Here is a 21,173-nt window from a genome sequence, read left to right as displayed (position 1 = left end):
CCCTTTTGTGTTTTTTCATACTTATACCTTCTAGACCCCATGACTACAAACATCTCAACACTTCGGTAGTAATTTTATGATTTCTACTTTTTAAACATTTAAAACTTTGACGTACATGGAATTTATTTTGGAGTTTAAGGAGTGAGGAAAGAGGACCACCCTGGAGTGACGTTCTAGTCACTAATTCACTCAGCGAATGTTGAGTGTATGCTGTGTGTCAGGCCGTGTGCAAGTCACTGGGTGAGTGAGAGCTGGGAAATCTGGACGACGCAAACTGAGAATAAGCCAGGATCATATAGTCCCAAAGCAAGTCCTTTCCCTCAAAGCAGCATTTGTTCAAAATATCTGTGAAAGTGAAAGTGTTACTTGCTCAGTCATGTCCAACTCTTTGTACCCCTATGAACTATAGCCAGCCAGGCTCCTCTGTTCATGGAATTCTCCAGGAAAGAGTGCTGGGATGGGTTGCTATTCCCTTCTCCATGGGATCTTCAAGACCCAGGGATTGAACCTGGGTCTCCCACATTGCAGGCAGATTTTCTATCTTCTGAGCCACCAGAGAAGCCCCCCAAATATCTATATAGCAGAGGAAATGTGATTCTGAATTTCCAGATTTGGATGAGAGAATTTTCAGAAGCAGGAAAAAGCAACAGCAAAATGAAATGCCCCACCTTTCAGCCACACTCCTGTGAGGTTTCAGATTCTCTCTCTCCCCCATTAACCTCCCCTTCGTGACCACCACACCAGGCCTCTCTTCCTCTCCCCACTCTCTCTCTGAAGCCCAGAGGCCTGCTTATGGCCTCTCTAGGGCTTCCTGCTTTTCTGAGTCGTGGGCCCACCTGCACCCTCTACCATTTCCTTACTGCCCTTCTCAGCCAGAGACGAGGAGGGGACAAATCTGCCAGGGTTGGAGGCTGGATGGGCCAACGGCCATCAGCTCTTGGGTGGCCTTTCCTAGTCACTTCAGGAAGGAATCTGGAGACTCGCCAACCACAATGTCTGAGACATTTTCAGAGTCTGGCAATTCTTCTTAGGTCTAGGATCGGTTTTTCCTTCTCAGTTTTAACTTGCTGTAGTGGTGTAGCCCTCTGGGTAATGGCAGGTGGTGTGGTCTTTGCACATCTGCTGGCCTCTGAGAGTGGTCATAGTGCAGCTGAGCACTTGTCTCTCCACTGGAGAGAGATCCTTACTGGATTCTTTCTAGAAGCAATACTCTGCCTCACCATACCGATCTGATGTGTAGAGGCAGGCAAGGTCTGAACAGGTACAGGGGGGTTAATATTCAACTGAACAGCGCCTTTCATAATTTCCTGTAGTTCTCCATCCTTATTCGTTGAACATTTATTTGGTTTCTGTATTCATCTGATTTTTGCTCTGTAGACAGCATCCAACCTCGGGATGTTAGTCAATGTTGTTTGGCACTGATTCTAAAGCCTTTTTAGGTATCAATGATTCTATAACTGTGTCCAGAGTACCTTTATTTCAGTAATATTTGGCTGCACCGCAGAGTACATCTGTTGGACTTGGTGTTTTCATCTACTAGCTTGTCTCCTTCTGCTTCTTTCTTGATCGGTTGAAGAGTCAGAGCCAGGAGAATGTTAATGTGCCCGTTATCTGGCTCCGACTTGGTGGCCTGCCTCAGAAGATGAATGGTGTTCTCTGTTGGTGCTTTGTCATGCAGACAGTAGAGTGTGTGGGCAGTCCCAGGGAGAATTCTGGGCTGGTGGGTTTCTTTTCCAGAGCCTCTCAAAACACTGCATAGCCTGTTCATAGTACTTTTCTCCCCATTTTAGAAGTGTCCTTCCCTCTTCACAGTCAATCTCAGGGCATTCAATTCTATAGGAATTTGTACACTTCTTGCAAAGATTTCCCACCCTGTGGATGTAAGTGTCTCCAGTATTCTTGCCTGGAGAATCCCTTGGACAGAGGAGCCTGGTGTGCTACAGTCCATAGGGTCACAAAGAGTCAGACACAACTGAAGTGACTTACCATGCACGTGTGCACAGATGTAAGTGTGTGCTTCTAGAAGCCTGCCCAGGTGATAGCAGACCCAGGCATAGCTTCCCCAGGTGACCAGATGTCCAATTTTGCCTTGGTGATCCTGTCTGTGCATGATAAACTCCTCTGCTTGTTCTAAGTATTCCAGAGCCACCTGGTATTGGCCTCTGCAGTGTTTAATATAGGCAAACAGATTGTATGTGACTGCTTTGAATTCTGTGTTTAGAAACTCTACCTGATTATATCCTCTGTCTTCTAAATCATCTAAGGAGCTTTCTTCACCACGTACATTCCAGGTAAAATGGCATTTCAGTTGTAGAAAGATATTTTCTACGGAATGTGTGTTGATTTCACAGTAGCTAAGGAAAGTGAACATCTAGGAATGTGAGTAAGCAGATGTACAAAGTAACAGGTTTAAGGCGTAGGCATTGGGCCACTTCTTAGAAGATTTATAGTCTTTCATCTACCTTCACACAGTAGTAAGATGAACCATGAACCTTGTGGTTTCTTTTGCAGGCTGTTTCAACTTGTCTTGGAGGAGACAGTGTTAAGATGTTACCGACAAGACCAGAAACTATAAAACTCCTAGAGGAGAACATAGGCAAAACACTCTCTGACATACATCACAGCAGGATCCTCTATGACCCACCTCCCAGAATATTGGAAATAAAAGCAAAAATAAACAAATGGGACCTAATTAACCTTAAAAGCTTCTGCACATCAAAGGAAACTATTAGCAAGGTGAAAAGACAGCCTTCAGAATGGGAGAAAATAATAGCAAATGAAGCAACTGACAAACAACTAATCTCAAAAATATACAAGCAACTCCTACAGCTCAACTCCAGAAAAATAAATGACCCAATCAAAAAATGGGCCAAAGAACTAAATAGACATTTCTCCAAATAAGACATACAGATGGCTAACAAACACATGAAAAGATGCTCAACATCACTCATTATCAGAGAAATGCAAATCAAAACCACTATGAGGTACCATTTCACACCAGTCAGAATGGCTGCGATCCAAAAGTCTACAAGCAATAAATGCTGGAGAGGGTGTGGAGAAAAGGGAACCCTCTTACACTGTTGGTGGGAATGCAAACTAGTACAGCCACTATGGAGAACAGTGTGGAGATTCCTTAAAAAACTGGAAATAGAACCACCTTATGATCCAGCAATCCCACTGCTGGGCATACACACTGAGGAAACCAGAAGGGAAAGAGACACGTGTACCCCAATGTTCATCGCAGCACTGTTTATAATAGCCAGGACATGGAAGCAACCTAGATGTCCATCAGCAGATGAATGGATAAGAAAGCTGTGGTACATATACACAATGCAGTACTACTCAGCCATTAAAAAGAATACATTTGAATCAGTTCTAATGAGGTGGATGAAACTGGAACCTATTATACAGAGTGAAGTAAGCCAGAAAGAAAAACACCAATACAGTATACTAACGCATATATATGGAATTTAGAAAGATGGTAACAATAACCCTGTGTACGAGACAGCAAAAGAGACACTGATGTATAGAACAGTCTTATGGACTCTGTGGGAGAGGGAGAGGGTGGGAAGATTTGGGAGAATGGCATTGAAACATGTAAAATATCATGTATGAAACGAGTTGCCAGTCCAGGTTCGATGCACGATACTGGATGCTTGGGGCTAGTGCACTGGGACGACCCAGAGGGATGGTGTGGGGAGGGAGGAGGGAGGGGGGTTCAGGGTGGGGAACACATGTATACCTGTGGCAGATTCATTTTGATATTTGGCAAAACTAATACAATTATGTAAAGTTTAAAAATAAAAAAAATTAAAAAAAAAAGATATTACCGACAGACAAGACGTGGGAGAAGGATAAATTCTTGTACTAATTAGGGAGCTGGCATTCATTCCAGACAACAGTGGCTAAAAATTAGCTCAGCAGTCCTTCCCAGATCAATCCATGTGCGAGAGACCATTTTATTCACCAAGATTTGATTCATTCCTAAATTTGATTGAATTCTTTCCATTAGTCTTTCTAAATGCATGCATATCAGTCTGGGGACAAGAGAGAGAAAGAGAGAGAAAGGAAGACAAACTCATATCGACAGAGTCAGGAAGAGGGGAAGCAAAGGGGGAGAGAAAAGAATTTGCTTTGTCAAGTGACCATCCAAGGGAGACAAGCATATTTATCAGTAAAGAGGAATAGCTCACAAATTCACTCTGTGCCCAAATAATGATCTTTATTTTTAATGTTACGGTGGTGGCTTAGTTGCTAAGTCATGTCCAGCTCTTGCGACCCCATGGACAGAGAAGCCTGACAGACTACAGTTCATGGGATTCTCCAGGCAAGAATATTGGAGTGGATTGCCATTTCCTTCTCCAGGGGATCTTTTTAACCCAGGAATTGAACCCGGATATCCTGCATTGTAGGCAGATTCTTGACCAACTCAGCTACAAGGGAAGTTTTGCATGTAATAATAGGCAAATTGGCAGCTATGATTCAGGGTCTGCAGAGGTGAAAAAAACCCGGTACAAGTGTCTCCCTGCAAAGGTCAGGGTCCCTGGTGCTCGCCCACCTCCACATCCTCACTAGACAAACTCAGCTCTGGGGCAGGTTTCTCCTTTAGCACCAAGAGGATCTGGCTCGCAGGTGTAACTTTGGAGGAGCTCTCTAACAGTCGTGTCAACAGTGTCCCTCTTGTCCCTGAGGTCAGCTCTGGACTCTTGCTGCTTCAATAAGATGCTACCTTCCTTCTCCAAAGCCCAGAGGTAAAGTCCCAGGAGTTGCCTGGACTGACGGGCTTCCTCTTTCTGGTCAAGCACCTACTGGAGCCCCTGGACGGCCACATGACTTTGGCCGAGTTCCTGAGCCAGCTCCAAACACAGAACATTAATGAGCATCTGGAGCTCCTCCTCAGACGGCAGGATGATGCTGGATAGGTCTTCCTTCAGCTGCCTGGCCACGTTCTTCCACTTCAACCCTGCCCTGCTGTCTGTTTCACCTCTGTTGAAGGATTCTTGGGTAATCCAAGCTGTACCTCCATCTGAATTGTGTGTCCACTTCTCATTCCCAGCCAAGCCACAAACTTAGTATTGGTAGGAAGACACAGGAAGTAATCATTGTCATCCGCTATAGTGACATCGTCTGCCAGGCAGGGTGACTGGTGCCAGGGACTTATCAATGGCCAGAATGTCACAAGCCTTGTTCCTCAGCTGCTCGAGGCAAGAAGCCGCCACACCATGCTGTTCCTGGCTATTGTTGCAGCGCAGCAGACACTGCTTTAAAGAGCCTGGATTTTTAATGTTATACTCAAATCTAATTTATTTTACACTGATTTTGAATTCTTTCACCTCCTAAAGTTTCACAGTGTACCTTCTTCACACCAAGGCAGGTGGCGTTTCAAGAATATTTATTACACATGCAGAAGTGCATTAACTGGTGTGAGGAAATGGTCAAAGTCCATGACTAAGACAAATGCAGGATATCATGTGTTCTACTGAATGTAAAATATAATAGAACTTTGAGAAAGAAGATAGATAATGAAAATAAGAGTTAACACCTATTGACCACTAATTATATGCCAGGTACTGGCCTAGGGACTTCACTTGTATTAATTCATGTAATCCTCACAACTCTGTAGGGAAGGAGCTACTATCTGCAGATGGGGCATTAAATAACTTGTTCAAGGTCATATAGTTTATTAACTGGTAGAGGTAGAATTTGAATCTAGGCAGTCTAGCTTGAAAGCCCACATTTTTTGGGGTTAATTAATATTGTGTTAGTTCCAGGTATACAGCAAAGTGATTCAGTTATATATATATGTATGTATGTCATATTATTTTTTATTAATAGGTTATTGCAAGATACTGAATATAGTTCCCTATGTTATAGGGTAATACCAGATAATCAGGATTGTTTGATCACTCACCTAGAGCCAGACATCCTGGAATGTGAAGTCAAGTGGCCCTTAGGAAGCATCACTATGATCAAAGCTAGTGGAGGTGATGGAATTCCAGTGGAGCTCTTTCAAATCCTGAAAGATGATGCTGTGAAAGTGCTGCACTCAATATGCCAGCAAATTTGGAAAACTCAGCAGTGGCCACAGGACTGGAAAAGGTCAGTTTCCATTCCAATCCCAAAGAAAGGCAATGCCAAAGTATGCTCAAACTACTGCACAATTGCACTCATGTCACACGCTAGTAAATAACGCTCAAAATTCTCCAAGCCAGGCTTCAACAATACGTGAACTATGAACTTTCAGATGTTCAAGCTGGTTTTAGAAAAGGCAGAGGAACCAGAGATCAGATTGCCAACATCTGCTGGATCATGGAAAAAGCAAGAGAGTTCCAGAAAAACATCTATTTCTGCTTTATTGACTATGCCAAAGCCTTTGACTGTGTGGATCACAATAAACTGTTGGAAATTCTGAAAGAGATGGGAATACCAGACCAGCTGACCTGCCTCTTAAGAAATCCGTATGCAGGTCAGGAAGCAACAGTTAGAACTGGACATGGAACAACAGACTGGTTCCAAATAGGAAAAGGAGTATGTCAAGGCTGTATATTGTCACCCTGACATGACTGAGTGACTGAGCTGAACTAAACTGATGGTATATGGTATAAGGTAAAAAGAGAAATTGGGATTATAGTGAGTTTTTGACCTGGGCAACTTGATAGACCCTGATAACTTTGAGATGAAGACAACAGGAATAGCAGATTTATGGGAGAATAGTAGACTTTGGGAGTAGATTTAAGAGTTCTGTTTTGAGATCATCAAATTGAGATGCCTAGTAGATATCCAAGTGGAACTAATAAGGCAATAGCTAGATATTTGAGTCAGGACTTCAAAGGTCCAGGCTGGAGTGATAAATCTGGAATTCCTGAGCATGTAGGTAGTTCTGAAAGCCTTGGGTCTGCAAGCCATTACCTATAGAAAGACTAGAGGTAGAGGAGAGGGCTGGCCCAGATGAAGACTTGGTACACAGTGACAGTCAGAGAAGTTGGATAGAGGATGAAAAACTGCAGAAGAGGTAAGGAGTGGCCAATGAGGAGGGAAGAAAACCAGAAGGTGATGCTGCTGTAAGAACCAGTTTAAAAACAGGAGTTCCAAAGAGGAAGTTGTAGAATTAGTTCTTGAGAAAGAACCACAACAAGGACAGAAAAGTGGCAACATGTTGGTCACTGGTAACTTTGTGTGTGAATCAACAGTGATGAAGCAAATGCTTGTTTGGAATGAGTAAACAAGAAAACAAGAAGTAAGGAGAAAATTCTAAATTTCACTGTAAAAGCAGAAACTTGGGTGGGTAAAACTGGAGAGGACTGAGGCGATATTGCTTTTGAATTGGGTGATATGAATGTAATGGACTTCCCTGGTGGCTCAGACAGTAAAGCGTCTGTCTACAATGCGGGAGACCCAGGTTCAAGCCCTGGGTTGGGAAGATCCCCTGGAGAAGGAAATGGCAATCCACTCCAGTACTATTGCCTGGAAAATCCCATGAACAGAGGAGCCTGGTAGGCTACAGTCCATGGGGTTGCAAAGAGTCCGACATGACTGACTGACTTCACTTTCACTTCACTTAATGAATGTATATGTGCTGATCAGAGAGATGGAAAACTGGGATACCAAAGAGCTGATAATTGCTGAAGAGGAGTTTTAAGTAGGTAAAATGGGACGTGTACTAGAACAAAATTATGATGCTTGACTTAAAAAAAAAAATACTAGGAATAATTCATCCAAATTATGGAAGGGAAGGCAGCCTGAAGGCACAGATTTACACAGGCAGAAGATTTGGTAGTGATACATGAGGGTGATTCTCTAAGTCTGCTTCTAAGGGAAGGTCTACACCAAAATGTTCCCTGGTGGCTCAGCTGATAATCTGCCTGCAGTGCTGGAGGCCTGAGTTCAATCTCTGGGTTGGGAAGATCCCCTGGAGAAGAGAACGGCTTACCCACTCCAGTATTCTGGCCTGGAGAATTCCATGGACATAGGGTCACAAAGGGTCGGACATGAGTGAGTGACTTTCACTTGACACTAAAATATACTTTTGGTGAAATACTTTGATGAAAGTATTTGATGAAGATATTTTTCATCTTTATTTACTTCTCTGTGTTTTTATCCTCCACCTTTAAGTTTTTGCTTTTGAGCATGCATTTCTGAAAACTAAGTAATGTAGGTCTTATGAGTCCACGGAATTGGGACATGATAGTTTCTACTTGCCCCTACAGCTCCACTCTGCATCCTTCTCCACCTGACTGTCACCATCAGACAAGGAGCTCTATGGTCTCTGGCTTCCCAAGGGGTTTGGCCAAAGGGAGACATAACCAGATCTCAGAGAGAGGGAATGGTATCCCTGAGTATTTACTTCTGGGGCTTCCGCACTGCAGAACTTTCCTCTCCTGAAGCCCACAGATGCCATCAGTTGGTTTGTTTACAATTCCCTTTTTCAGTTCAGTTCAGTCACTCAGTTGTGTCCGACTCTTTGCAAACCCATGGACTGCAGCATGCCAGGCCTCTCTGTCCATCACCAACTCCCAGAGTTTACTCAAACTGATGCCCATTAAGTCAGTGATACCATCCAACCATTTCATCCTCTGTCATCCCCTTCTCCTCCCAACTTCAATCTTTCCCAGCATGAGGGTCTTTTCAAAGAGTCAGCTCTTCACATGAGGTGGCCAAAGTACTGGAGTTTCAGCTTTAGCATCATTCCTTCAAAAGAACACCCAGGACTGATCTCCTTTATAATGGACTGGTTGGATCTCCTTACAGCCCAAGGAACTCTCGAGAATCTTCTCCACCACCACAGTTCAAAAGCATCAATTCTTTAGCACTCAGCTTTCTTCATAGTCCAACTCTCACATCCATACATGACTACTGGAAAAACAATAGCCTTGACTAGATGGACCTTTGTTGGTAAAGTAATGTCTATGCTTTTTAGTATGCTATCTAGGTTGGTCATAACTTTTCTCCCAAGGAGTAAGTGTCTTTTAATTTCATGACTGCAGTCACCATCTGTAATGATTTTGGAGCCCCCCAAAATAAAGGCTGCCACTGTTTCCACTGTTTCTCCATCTATCTGCCATGAAGTGATGGGATTGGATGCCATGATCTTAGTTTTCTGAATGTCAAGCTTTAAGCCAACTTTTTCACTCTCCTCTTTCACTTTCATCAAGAGGCTCTTTAGTGCTTTTTCACTTTCTGCCATAAGGGTGGTGTCATCTGCATATCTGAGGTTATTGATATTTCTTCTGGCAATCTTGATTCCAGCTTGTGCTTCATCCAGCCCAGCGTTTCTCATGATGTACTCTGCACATAAGTTAAATCAGCAGGGTGACAATATACAGCCTTGACGTACCCCTTTTCCTATTTGGAACCAGTCTGTTGTTCCATGTCCAGTTCTAACTGTTGCTTCCTGACCTGCATATAGGTTTCTCAAGAGGCAGGTCAGGTGGTCTGGTATTCCCATCTCTTTAAGAATTTCCAACAGTTTATTGTGATCCACACAGTCAAAGGCTTTGGCTTAGTCAATAAAGCAGAAATAGATGTTTTTCTGGAACTCTCTTGCTTTTTCCATGATCCAGCAGATGTTGGCAATCTGATCTCTGGTTCCTCTGCCTTTTCTAAAACCAGCTTGAACATCTGAAAGTTCACAGTTCACGTATTGTTGAAGCCTGGCTTGTAGAATTTTGAGCATTACTTTACTAGCGTGTGAGATGAGTGCAATTGTGCGGTAGTTTGAGCCTTCTTTGGCATTGCCTTTCTTTGGGACTGGAATGAAAACTGATCTTTTCCAGTCCTGTGGCCACTGCTGAGTTTTCCAAATTTGCTGGCATATTGAGTGCAGCACTTTCACAGCATCATCTTTTAGGATTTGATATAGCTCAACTGGAATTCCATCACCTCTACTAGCTTTGTTTGTAGTGATGCTTCTTAAGGTCCACTTGACATCACATTCCAGGATGTCTGGCTCTAGGTGAGTGATCACACCTTCATGATTATCTGAGTTGTAAAGGTCTTTTTTGTACAGTTCTTCTGTGTATTCTTGCCACCTCTTAATATCTTCTGCTTTTGTTAGGTCCAAACCATTTCTGTCCTCTATTGAGCCATTTTTGTATGAAATGTTCTCTTGGCATCTTTAATTTTCTTGAAGAAATCTCTAGTCTTCTCCATTCTATTGTTTTCTTCTATTTCTTTACGCTGCTATAACTTCTTTTTTCTTGACCCTCTGGGGCTTAGTTTGTTAGTAGCCCCAGGGTATTATATCACCTCTTCTTATCTCTAAATCCAACCCACTTCCTTATTCAGTTCAGTGGCTCAGTTCAGTTCAGTTCAGTCACTCAGTCCTGGCCGACTCTTTGCGACCCCAGGAATCGCAGCATGCCAGGCCTCCCTGTCTATCACCAACTCCCGGAGTTCACTCAAACTCATGTCCATCAAGTCGGTGATGCCATCCAGCCATCTCATCCTCTGTCGTCCCCTTCTCCTCCTGCCCTCAATCCCTCCCAGCATCAGAGTCTTTTCCAATGAGTCAGGTGGCCGAAGTATTATGGAGTTTCAGCTTCAGCATCAGTCCTTGCAAGAACACCCAGGACTGATCTCCTTTAGAATGGACTGGTTGGATCTCCTTGCAGTCCAAGGGACTCTCAAGAGTCTTTTCCAACACCACAGTTCAAAAGCATCAATTCTTTGGTGCTCAGCTTTCTTCACAGTCCAACTCTCACATCCATACATGACTACTGGAAAAACCATAGCCTTGACTAGATGGACCTTTGTTGGCAAAATAATGTCTCTGCTTTTGAATATGCTATCTAGGTTGGTCATGACTTTCCTTCCAAGGAGTAAGTGTCTTTTAATTTCATGGCTGCAGTCACCATCTGTAGTGATTTTGGAGCCCCAAAAATAAAGTCTGACACTGTTTCCACTGTCCCCATCTATTTCCCATGAAGTGATGGGACCAGATGGCATGATCTTAGTTTTCTGAACGTTGAGCTTTAAGCCAACGTTTTCACTTGCCTCTTTCACTTTCCTCAAGAAGCTTTTTAGTTCCTCTTCACTTTCTGCCATAAGGGTGGTGTCATCTGCATATCTGAGGTTATTGATAGTTCTCCTGGCAATCTTGATTCCAGCCTGTGTTCTTTCAGCCCAGAGTTTCTCATGATGTACTCTGCATAGAAGTTAAATAAGCAGGGTGACAATATACAGCCTTGACGTATTCCTTTTCCTATTTGGAACCAGTCTGTTGTTTCATGTCCAGTTCTAACTGTTGCTTCCTGACCTATGTACAGGTTTCTCAAGAGGCAGGTGAGGTGGTCTGGTATTCCCATCTCTTTCAGAATTTTCCACAGTTTATTGTGATCCACACAGTCAAAGGCTTTGGCATAGTCAATAAAGCAGAATTGTGACTCCATGGACTGCAGCATGCCAGGCTTCCCTGTCCATCACCCACTCCTGGAACTTACTCAAACTCATGTCCATTGAGTTGGTGATGCCATCCAACCATCTCTTCCTCTGTCGTCCCTTCTCCTCCTGCTTTCAATCATTCCCAGCATCAGGGTCTTTTCCAATGAGTCAGTTCTTTGCATCAGGTGGCCAAAGTATTGGGGTTTCAGCTTCAGAGTCCATCCTTGCAATGAATATTCAGGACTGATTTCCTTTAGGATGGACTGGTTGGATCTCCTTGCCATCCAAGGGACTCTCAAGGGACTTCCTTATTCAGCTTTCTTCAATGACTCAGCTTGAGTTAGTCAGTTTCTTGCCAGGAATCTGACTTAGAAAAAGGAAGGAAACTTTAAAAATCAGGACTCAGAACCTGAGAACTAATTGGCAGATGAAATTACAGTATTCTTTTTGTGATCTTGTGCAAGTTGTTTAGCCTTTCTGAGCTTAGATTTCTCATCTTTTTTGTGAGGGTGTGGTGAGATACATAAAAAGTGCCTGTAACATTGCCTGGCACATAGAAAGCATCTGAAAAGGCTATTTATTAGTATTGTTATCTCTATGGGTAACAATAAGTTATGTTAATCAAATGAGGCCATACACATATTCACAGCAGCCTCAGGAGGTAGGTGGTCAGTATCCCCATTTTCAGATGTGAAACTCAAAGAGCTAGTTGCTTACATAATATTACAAAGAAAATACACTGCCATTTCAATCAATCGAATGTGTATGTGTATGTAGGGATGAACTGAAGCTAAGACTAGGAGGACTGATGAAAAGTTTAAGAAGACTCTATACCTAAAGACTCTCCCTCTAGTCTTTGCAACTCCCACTCCCCAGTTTATGTAGAAGATGGTAGGTTTATTTTAGATAGAAGATAAAATGAAGGGGCCTGGATTGGGGCTACAGGCACAGTTGAAACTCTGGGATACTATACTGAAAACAAGAGTGCTAAATTTATGTTTGTATATCGAATTTTGAGACCATATCTTCTTCCCGAGTCAGATGCTGCACCCAGACTTATTCCCTCCAGGCAAGAGAGTAGAAGACAGTTGTGGAGGTTGAGATGGTTGGATGGCATCACCGACTCGATGGACATGAGTTTGAGCAGGCTCCGGGAGTTGGTGATGGACAGGGAAGCCTGGTGTGCTGCAGCCCATGGGCTTGCAAAGACTCGGACACAACTGAGTGACTGAACTGGACCGATGAAGGAAATCAGGGAAGTCCAGGGAAAAAGCCTAAAGATCATGGTCTCAGCATGACCTCAGTAAAATGGCACAGTGAGATCACCTGAAAAGGAAGCCCAGTCATCTAGCCCACACACAGGCTTCTGGCCAGTTAGTGTTCCACTCTTAATTCTGAATTGGAATCAAAGGATCCCCAGATAGTTTAAGAAAGCCTCAAATACAGAGGACAGTGGCCAAACACAAGCGATTTGAAGGGAGAAGACTTAAGGCAGCAACAACAAACTACCATCAGTAAATTCAGATATTGGAGAAGACATTGCATCCATAAAATAAAATAAAATGCTATGAAAGAAGTCGAACATTTAAAGAACTTGGAGGGACTCTTGGAAATTAAAGCAACAATTGAGTGGAAAAACTCAAAAGAAAGATTAGAACAAAACAGAAAAAATTTCTTTCAAATAGAAAAACAGATTAAAAAAGGAAAATAGCATATATAAAATTTTAAAATTAGAGAATCAGACTATGAGGACCATCGTCTAACCAAAAAGAGTGCTAGGAAGAGAGGACAAAGAAAATGAAAGGAAGAAAAATTTTTCAAGAAAAATCCAATAAAATTTCCCTGAGCTGAGCGGTATGTTTCCAAATGGATAAAAATAAATCCTTCCCAATTACATGATTGTAAACTTTTAGAACATACTGGTGACAAGGAGAATTCTACAAGTTCTAGGGGAAAAAGGATTAATGTAAGCAAGTATCCACATGTTATTGGACCTCTCAACAACTACTAAAAGCTAGAAGACAGTGGAGAAATGCCTTCAGAAATACTGTGGGAAAATAGTTTCTAACTTAGAATTTTAAACATAGCCAAATAATTATTTAAATATGAGGAAAAAATATACTTTTATACATGTAAATAAAAATTTCCTTTCCATGCCCTGTTCTTCAGGAAGCTGAGAGGAATTGTCCCATCAAAATTACGAGTAAACCCAAGTGAATAAAAAATAGAATTTAGGAGACACAGGACCCAGTGTGAGAGAATGTCCATACAATAAGAATCCACCCTACAATGCAGAGGATGTGGGTTTGATCCCTGGTCGGGGAACTAAGATCCTGCATGCTCTGGGGCAACTAAGGCTGGGCATTGCAACTAGAGAGTTAATGTGCCACAAAGAAAGATCCCATATGACACAACTAAATAAATAAGTATAAATAAATAAATATTTTAAATATTTAAATATTTGATGCAGTCAAATAAATATTTTTTAAAACCTGAAACAAACAAAAAAAAAAAAATAGAAAAAGGGAGGTGGAGGGAGAACCCTGGATGGAGGGGAAGGGACAGAAATATCTGCTACTTTGCAGCCACCTGGAAAGCAACCAGTGTAGAGAGGAGTGGGTCCTGTGAGTGATTTCCACAGAAATGTGAAAATGACAGCTTACCTAATGTTTGAAAATATCTGTGGATCTTTGAAAAGATCTGCGACTGAGAAGGTGATAAGAAACCTAAGAAAAAGAAACTCATTTGTTTCTTTTAACTTCAGAAAAGAAGTGGAACAAAATATAGGGAAAGAAAGGTCAGTGTTGAGCAATGGGATGATGAAAAGCAATCGTAGCACCAGACGCCTCTTCTGATAACAGCAGCAGCGCCAACAAATGCAGTCATTCTGCATCTGTGTGGGTTCCGAAGAAAAGTCCAAGGGAGTCTGTCCTCAACGAAGTCACCTACCTTCCATCAGACACAGAAATGACAGTTCCTCCTGGGAGCCCTGGTCCCCACCCTTATCCATAGTCTCTTGTCATGGTCCAAGGATCAGGGGAAATATTCATCTTGCCAGATTTCAGTAGCATAAACAGTATTGTTGGATAAGTCAATGAATACAAGGTCTAGGATGCTAAGGGGCAGACATCAATAAAAAAAATTTTTTTTAATTCTTTTATATCCTAATCAAGATAGTATAGGCAATGACCTGCTCTAGTTTCTTAGCTGTTCAATGCAGAGGTCTCTCTTTGTAATTTGTGAGCTGCTTTTGAGGACTGAGCAGAGCAGAGACTTGAACATCCCCCCTTCTAAGAGGATCAACACTAAAGGCTGTCTGGACTCAGGTATCATGAATGTATCCTATGTCCATGAATATGGTCCTTTCCCTTGAGGTCACGTCTACTTCTCTAATTATCCCCAAATGACTGACAATGTCAACAGCCATATATAAGTTTCTCATTTTCATTTGGGTTTTCATTCTCTTGTCTCTAACAAAGACAATTCAAAGCAATATTCTTACAGTAGAGTCCAAGACCAGGGATAATCCCTTGCTCTATTTTAGATTCTTATTATTTAAATTATATCTCATGCGAAGCATTGAAACATTTCAAATAGCCAAAAAATACCTCAGTGGGTGCCTGTATTTTGTCCAGGGATTACTACCACACCATCAGCAGTTTCTTCCAGATGGCGAGTCTCAAGGATCCCAGAAATGGGATTCACAGCTATAATAATGTTCTCTAGGAGAGATTTCTAACTTTTTAAAAGGGCCAGATGGTAAATATTTTCAGCATTGTGGGCAATACAGTCTCTGCCTCAACTCCTTAACTCTGTTGTTAAGGTGCAAAGGCAGTCATAGACAATATATGTTCCAGTAAAACTTGTTTACGTAAGCAAGTGGATGACTATACTGAGTCCACTAGCTGTAGTCCTTGCTCTGTGGCCCAATATGTTCTTCAGAGTCAGAGAGCATCTTGAGGAAATGGCACCTAATGTGGCTCAGTGGTAAAGAATCTTCCTGCCAGCACAGGAGACTCATGGGACATGGGTTTGATCCCTGGGCTGGGCAGATCCCCAGAGAAGTAAATGGCAGCCCACTCCAGTATTCTTGCCTGTGAAATTCCATGGACAGAGAAGCCTGGCTGGCTATAGTCCATGGGGTTGCCAAGAGTCAAACACACCTGAGCACAGCACAGCAGCAGTTATCCACTCTACCTCCTTTTGCTTCAAATTTCTGTTATTACTACAAATGACCTAAAGCTCAGGAAAATGTCATTGAACATCCCAAACATACCATCTCCATCTATACATTGGCTAAATCTTTTGACCAAGTGATCAATATAGTCCTGACAATTGTGACCTGAGCCTCTCCTTAGCAGGCTCCTTGCTGCTCCCCACTGTACAATATTTTTCCTAGCAGACCTCTTTCCTGGGTGTCAAAAATGTATTAGCTGTCAACTCTGATTTTTTTCACATTTTTATTGATAGTTAGGTAAATTGGGGCAGACGTGGTTTCTTAAATAGTTAGAAGACTTTGCTGCAGAAGCAGCTCTTAAACGCTGGCTGAAGGATGCTGGAATGTTATTGAGATGGGAGCAATTCTGGAGACTTCCAAAGATTTACACAGTAATACAAGAACAGTGAAGGCTTTATTGAGCACCAGAAAGCATTCCATTTGATGGCATGTCATTGTTTAGAGACAGAAAAGTTGGAGGCAAATGTGGGAAGTCTTGAATCATCCATCAAAGGCATTGTAAGAGAACTGGCTTCAATAGAATGTATATTATGGCTAAGTCAAGATGAGCAGAAAATTTCATCTTGAACATCAAATCCCATGAATTGGTAGCAAAGGACTAGAATGGTTTGCTGGGAAGGATTCTGAGCTTGTGTCTGCACAAGTGGAAAAACACTGCAATCAACTAGTGACCAAGCCCGCCCCCTAGTGGGAAAACCGGGCAGCGCCCTCGACCCCTCCAGCGTCTCTTAAAATTTTCCTTGCAGAAAAACCTCCTGGACATCTGTCTTGATGATTTTTTTTGGAAATGACACCAGAAGCACAAGCACTAAAAGCAAAAGTAAACAACCGAGACGATATCAGAACATACACACTACCTGACATTGTCCTTCTGTTTTCTTCTCTCCTTTTTTTCTTTTTTTAATTTATTTGGCTTCATCAGGGCTTAGTTGTGGCATGCAGGCTTAGTTGCCCTGTGGTATGTGGGATCTTAGTTCCCTGACCAGGGATCGAGCCAGCATCCCCTGCATTGGAAGGTGGATTATTAAAGACTGGCTCACCGGGGATGCCCCTCTCTTCCTTTCTAATTTCAGTGTGTGTTCTTTCTCCCCAAACACTCCTAAAGGTGTGTGGAGACGTAGAGTCCCCCCCTCTGCCTAGCACGGCGCCTTGATCATGGTAACTACAGCACTTGATGGAAAAGCCAGAACATTTCCTCACAATTAATGGTGACCCGGTGAGAGTCGCTGATCCCCGGGATTCCCAGCTGCTCTTCTGCAAGCAGCTGCCGGGTCAGTGGAGGCCTGACATGCCGAAATGTTTCCAGATACTGGACTCCTGCCTAATAGGTCTGAGATGGCTGAGAGAGACAGAAGGGACAGAGGAGGGCCACACGACCACAAGGTTATGATGGAAAAAGAAGAAAGTATATGCTGTCCGTCATGGGTTCTAATCCTGGGGGTTTTGTAACTCAAGTTACAAAACCTCACATCTATACAAGGTAAATTATTTGTATTGATCAATTTCATTAAATTACAACGACTCTTACAAGTTCTTTTCGCTGGCTTTGTGAAATAGGCTTGCTTTCAATGAGTTCCATCAATGACAGGCTTTCAGCAAATGTAACTGGTTTCATGCGCCTACTGTCACCAGAGTCTAAGAAAGAGACACTGGAGCAAATGAGGTGGGGGAGGGAGCCATAGGGCTCTCCGAGAATGTTTCAGGAAGAGGTAGGAGCCAGTGCAGAGTCTTGAGGTTGGACTGTGGGAAAAGAGAAATGTACTTCAAAGAAATGGGCAGATCTGTGAAGAAGAAATTAAGCTATGATGTCTGCTAACTTCCCCTTGGCTTTAGAGATACTAACAATGTTCTTTATTGTGTCTGATGCACTTCATACAGTATCACATGTGTTTCATAATGCCAGTTAAGTTGTGATGTTATTTTGAGCCCAGTCATTCAGAATTTAAAGGAAATTGAATATTTTAAGTGTAGACCTTTATGAAGCTTTCAAAAGCCAAAAATAATCACACCTTTCCAAACTAGAAAAGGCCACTGAAGCATCCTAAAAGTTTCAGTTTCTAATAAGGTCATTACCTTATCACTTTAACCCAGGTAAAAAGCTCTCTGAGGTCCTTACTATTTAAGAATAAGGAGGTTGTGAAATGGAACAGTGAGAAAACCACAATGGGTTATGCCCAGCCTTGTTCATAGGTCCATGTCTTTCCATGACCTCAAATGAAACTATTGGAGTTCCTAGCACGTACCTAAGTCCCTGACTGGGCCTAGGTTGTCAGTCCTCTGGCTCAGGTAGCTGCTTCTCAGTCACCTGAGAGACTTTGACCAGAGGTACCCTGTTTCTTCTTTGGCATTTTTTTCTGTTTCTTTTTTTTCTTCTTCTCATTTTTTCTTTTTTCTTTATTCTTTTACTTCTGTTCCCATTTTTCTTTTTTCTTTTTTAATTTTTTAAAAATTTGGCTGTACCAAGTCTTAGTTGCAGCATGTGGGATCTAGTTCCCTGACCAGAGATTGAACCTGGGCCCCCTGCATTAGGAACAGAGTCTTAGCCACTGGACCTCCCATTTTTCTTATTTTATTCTTGTCTGGCACTGTGTTTTGACTCATCATAAAGACCAGTTCATGGGGTGAATTTTGAACTGAATTTGTTTTGATTTAGACCAGGTGTCTCACCAGTTCTTGCCAAATATGATGTTAGGACTGACTCCAAGCACAGCAGTGAGTGCACCATGCCAAGGGCCCTCTGAGCCTTCTATGCTGAGGAGACACTCAGATTCACATGGTTTCCCCCAGGCCCTCGAGACTGTCAGTAAGGGAGACTGGGCTCCAGTGAAGCTGGCCAGCACGTCCTGGATGGGAAAGCGACAGCCATAAAGATCACTGATCTCGGCACAACTCTCCAGCCTCTGCTGACTGTGCCACAAAGCAGGAATCATGAAGGCTTGGATCATCCCAACATAGTGAAATATTGGAAGTGACAGAGGTGGAGGAAACTCCCTGCCTTGTTCAGAGGATGCTTGTGGGGAGAGGTGTGTGAGCACCCGTGGCTCAGGGCAGTAGGAAAGCAGAGAGGCTGAAGGCAGAGTCCACCAGTAGTGTGTGCTGTGTGGTCACCAGGAGGGTGCTGTCCACAGAGATTTACAAGCAGAAAACCTGCTCTTGGATGTGAACACAAGCATCATACTTTGGCTTCAGCAGCAAATTCACCTTTTACAACAAACCGGACACCTTCTGGGGTGGTCCCCCTCATGCTGTCCTGGAACACTCTCAGGGAAGAACCATAGGAAGTCATCCTGTCTACACTGGCAAGAGATTCCCTGCCTTTAGAATTATGGAAACTCAAGGAGCTATGGACGCAGGGTCTGAGCAGAACGTATCACATTCCATTCTTGTCAATGGAATGAGAAAATCTGCTGGGGGAATTTTTCATTCTCCATCCCAACTAGAGAGGCACTTTAAAGCAGATTGTGAAGGATCCGAGGATTATTGTGGGTCCTGGATATGAGGAACTAAAGCTTTACATGGAGCTACAAGGACTGGGCAGACTGACTTCTTGGCATCCACAGTTTCACGTGGAGTTGGAGATCCAGGACTCACTGATAGGCCAGAAATAAGAGGTAATGTTCCAGTATCGCTCCCCGGTTATAAGAGATCTGAGGCCAGAGGGCTGCCCCATCACCCTGAAGCCTCAGCCATCAGCCAGTCTAACCAACAGTAGCCCTCCTTGCCCACCCCCCAGGTGCAGCACAGGGTCCCCGCCAACTGCAAGCACCACATCCCCACCTCTAACTGCTACCAAGAGCACTTGGAGGAGGAAGGCAGATCTGGGGGAGGGTCAGGGGACAGGGCAGAGGACCACAGCACAGCCAGCTGCCTGGAGGGAAGAAGACCACCCCTGCCCCCTTTTGATTTCCGACCAGAATTCTGGCTCCTAAGTCTAAGCCCATGTCCTTACATCATAAGACCTCGGTGATTCTATAATCATATCCATTTGCCATCACAAATTGGACCTGCAGATTCATTACTAGGACTTCTCAATTTTTGGTAAAGAAAATTTAAAAAATTCACCTTCTTTCCAATATGAAATATTCTGCTAAGTCACTTCAGTCGAGTCCGACTCTGTGCAACCCCATAGACGGCAGCCCACTAGGCTGCCCCGTCCCTGGGATTCTCCAGGCAAGAACACTGGGGTGGGTTGCCATTTCCTTCTCCAATGCATGAATGTGAAAAGTGAAAGTGAAGTCGCTCAGTCGTGTCCGACTCTTCGCGATCCCATGGACTGCAGCCTACCAGGCTCTTCCGTTCATGGGGTTTTCCAGGCAAGAGTACTGGAGTGTGTTGCCATTGCCTTCTCCAATATGAAATATTAAGAGATTGCAAAAGTAGGTGCCCAAAATATGATAAAATCCTTCAATAACTGGATGATCTCTGATGGATGTTTGAATCGTGACCGGCTTCCCAGCCGGCGGTTTGGTAACAAATCAACATCCTTAACGGCTCAGACGGCACGAGGGGCGGGACTGCCGAGCGGCCGAGTGTCTACTGCCCTCCGGCCTCACCCGGGTCCGCCGGCCGCGCTTTGAGCCCCAGCTCCAGGGACTCGGACCACGGAGCCCGGCAGAGCTCGGGAGGCGCTGAAGCGCCAGAAGAGACTATGACCACGACAAATTCACTTAAAAGTTGCCCACTGAGGGTGCGAAGAGCTTCGACTCTGTGACCAAACTGCAGAACGCGAGGAGCTCGGAGGAAGAGTGAAGGGTTTCACCCCGGAGACGGTGCACCAAGGCGAGAGCCATTGAGCGGGAGGATGTGGACACAGAGAAGGCCCAGGATGCTGACAGCAACTCGAGACATTTCGGGACAGTTTCTGGTTGTTCTTCTGCAGGTAACAGCAGGTCGTCTAAAACAACGTCACACAGTGGGGCTGCAGGTCCGCTTCACAAGCGGTGGAGACAGAAGAGGCGAGTCCCCCGAGGGCGAGGCGGACCTTCCTGCTGCAGAGCCCAGGCGCCTCCCTCTTCTGAAGCCGGTGAGCACGTCCCTCAGCATTCACCTTCAAGTGACGCGGAAGAGACTCCAGCTCTGACAGCTCCTGTATTGATGGGTTACAGAGGATCACGAGGTGAGCATCACCAGACAGAAAACACAAGTACTCTACCTTGACAGTACTACCTCCATAGTGGGACCCAGAAGAAGCCTCATCCGTGGAACTTCGAGGAATTTGAACCCCAAACCCAGTGCCCCCATGGCATATGTTTAAATCAAATGTATTACCTTTTGCCATTATGCGAGGAGGGGGACTGTTTCCTCCGATGAAGGAGGGCACAGGGAGAAGCATCATCTTGATGGCATCGCAGAAGCCGGACTTGTAACACTTCACCACACACCTGATCAGCTGCTTTTTTAGAAGGATCTTTGGCACTTCAGAAAGAGCAAAAATAGTTATGCGGAGATGAGAACCAAACTCACAGGACAAAGATTAGCTGAAAGATCGGATATTAAAATGCAGACCTGTAATAAGAAAATTAGAGATAGCAAGGGAACATTTCATGCAAAGATGGGC

At 43.6% G+C, this 21,173-nt stretch overlaps 1 pseudogene; it reads right to left on the bottom strand.

Annotated features, from left to right (window-relative positions):
- Window positions 1-4,534: 4,534 nt before the first annotated feature.
- On the bottom strand, window positions 4,535-20,464 carry LOC129637092 (DNA fragmentation factor subunit alpha-like; annotated as a pseudogene).
- Between the last annotated feature and the right edge of the window lie 709 nt (window positions 20,465-21,173).

The sequence above is a fragment of the Bubalus kerabau genome, chromosome 22 (genome assembly GCF_029407905.1).
Source record: "Bubalus kerabau isolate K-KA32 ecotype Philippines breed swamp buffalo chromosome 22, PCC_UOA_SB_1v2, whole genome shotgun sequence".
In the NCBI taxonomy this organism is placed as follows: domain Eukaryota; kingdom Metazoa; phylum Chordata; class Mammalia; order Artiodactyla; family Bovidae; genus Bubalus; species Bubalus kerabau.
This window is presented reverse-complemented; position numbering and strand designations above follow the sequence as displayed.